The sequence below is a fragment of the Monodelphis domestica genome, chromosome 6 (genome assembly GCF_027887165.1).
Source record: "Monodelphis domestica isolate mMonDom1 chromosome 6, mMonDom1.pri, whole genome shotgun sequence".
In the NCBI taxonomy this organism is placed as follows: domain Eukaryota; kingdom Metazoa; phylum Chordata; class Mammalia; order Didelphimorphia; family Didelphidae; genus Monodelphis; species Monodelphis domestica.
This window is the reverse complement of record NC_077232.1, coordinates 288,995,421-288,998,318: the sequence shown is the minus strand read 5'-3', so window position 1 is coordinate 288,998,318 and position 2,898 is coordinate 288,995,421.

Below are 2,898 nucleotides of genomic sequence, written 5' to 3'. Positions count from 1 at the left end.
CCCAAAAGAAACTAGGACTCTGCCTCTCTCCAAGCCACCTGAATAGGTGACCCTTTTGGCTTATCTATCAGGGTGACCATGATATTCTTTGTCATTTCCTCTCCTTCCCTTCCTGACTTCAGTTCCACTCCTATTCCCCTATCCAGACTCCCCACCATCATCTTCAGCAAGATTCCCCTTCAGCATGTTGGAGGAGCTGATGATCCCTTTTTTATGGATTACTACCTCATTTGCCAATATTTTCCCCTTGGGTCTCATAGAGGAACCAGAAAAGACTAACTTTTCACATCACCATCTTTGCTGAAGGTTGCACCACTTCCTAAAAACATCTGTATCCCTGTCCTAAGGCACTTCATGTCAATGATGAATGAAGCTTAAAAGATAAATTGTGTCTAACCTATTAAATGATCTGGTGACCACAACATTGTCTTATTTTCAGGTCAATGCACCTAGTATGCACCCCCCTTTTCAACTTTGGGGGGAATCAGTTGAAAAGTCATCTTCTAGTAGAAGTTCACCAGAAGTGGTATTATTTATTAATTATAAAATGATAGCTTACATTAATTAGTACTTTATAGCTAATGCAGGACTTTAGGGTTAGCAAAATGCTTTAATTCATCATCTAACACGAGTGCCACAGAATAGCTTACTAATGTAGAAGAACCCCAATTCTTCCCAAACTAAACAATACACCCACATCCCTTAGGTATATGAACAGGAAGTCTGAGCTTCACCTACTGATTTGAGAATGAACAGCACTCTCCCTGTCTGCTGCCTGACACTCTCAGATCCTTAATTCACAATTATCTCATATTAACATCTACACCAGGGAGGTGAATTGTTCTCCTACAAGACAGTGACTGTGTGTAAAAGATGTGTGAAATTCAGGGCGAAACATAACAGACAGGCCTAGCTTTATACATAGGCAGAGTGGGTGGACATCTACGCCATGTGATTTAAGGAATATTTGGAAGGACTTTCTACCTAAAAATCTCCTTTATCAAAGTTCCACAGAGCCAGTAATTCTACCACTAAATAGTCATCTCTTTGAGCTAAACAATGCCTTCTTTGGACAACCTCATTGAAAACTCACATGTTTTTGAGCAATCATCAGCAAAAATTTTAATTAAGTTATATAATCAATTTCTTACATGCAAGAAGGGATCACGGTAACAAGAGAACACTGGAATTCAGAGGTAAGTAGGTACAAAAGGGGAGAAAAAGTCCATAGAAAGCCAAAATAGAGGAGCCCCAAAGTCAAATTTAAAGTGAATGCTGGATTTAGTGTTTGACTCTGCCAGGTGACTAATCTAATTTCTTCAAATCTTAGTTTCTTCATCTGTAAAATGGGAACAATAGTACCCGAATGCATTCCTCATTAGATTATGATGAAGATCAAATAAGATCATGTTTGGACTCTATGAACTTTAAAGGCTCTTCCAACTTCTAATCTGTGGTGCTGTGGTCTAATGTGAACAATTTGCTCGTACACTTTAAAGAATTATAATTCTGGTCATCTCATAAGTTATATGGTACTTATAAGGGAGGCTATTTAGCCTAATATATATGAATTTTTTTTAACCCTCACCTTCCATCTTAAAATCAGTATTGCATATTGGTTCTAAGGCAGGAGTAGTAAGGGCTAGGCAATGGGATTTAAGTGACTTGCCCAGGGTCACACCACTAGGAAGTTCTGAGGCCAGATTTGAACCTAGGATCTCCTATATCTAGGCCTGGCTCTCAATCTACTGAACACCTAGCTGCCCCCTATATAAATGTTTTCAAGTCTCCCCTACAACATACCTGAGAAGTTGTCATCCAGGGTCTGCCAAAAATCCACCAGTGAGGAAGAACTCAGGAGGTCCACTCCACTTATTTATACTATATTTAGCTCAGTACCTTTCATATAGTAGGTACTTAAGTATTTTTTCACTTTCCCCTTTCCTTTTCCTTTCTCTTACACATGCACATAAAAAAGAATTTCTTTAGGTACTATCATGATTAATAAAATACAAGTTCCATTTTATTAATTTTAAAATAAAATATGAAAAATTAATTTAATGTTAAAATATAGAATTTGTTTTAAATATACAAATAAATAAAAGAATTTCAGCACCTAAATTTAAAAACTGACTATATCCACTAGGCATGAGGGATTTGGATTCCTGGGTTTTTTGTATCTTATTCTTTCTGTCTTCCCCACTTACATTTTTTTCTACTTATTGGTAGCTATGGAGGTAGAAAAACAAAGTAGCCTTTTCCCCTTAGTTCCTCTGGTTTTAATTAACACTCTGGTTCTTAGTTTCTATAGAGTTTATGAATATTTACTTGAAATAGAGAGCATAGAGATAGAGGGAGATTTAAGCCTTTTCTAATCTCATTCTAATCTAGCCACATGATGCTCTTCACACTGCTATCTATCTCAGCCATGGTCCTACACTGCCCCTCCAAGGGAATAGAGAGAGACCGCTTCCTGAAGCCCCCCCCCCTTTTATTTTTTCTCCTTTACCACTGGATCCTAACCTGATCCTTTCCAGGTCATTGTGCATAGTTCACTTCTCCCATGACCTATGTTTAGAGTGCCCACCCATGAGGTCCAGTCATGTGACATAAAGCTCAGTCCTGGGACATATATAGGACCACCCCAGTATGTGATTTCAGGGGTGGGTTTCCCTTTACACAATTGCCTTACCTATTCACAGCCTAAAACAAATAAATCCTATTCAATTACTATTCATTAGACATTCTGTCTACTAAATGAGTATTAAATAATGTATTTAATAACTGTATTAAATGTAATATGTAATATGTAATATATAATTAAAAATATGTAATAACTATATTAAATAATGGAAATAAAAAGACAAATCAGAAGGAAGCTTTCATTCTTACCCAGTG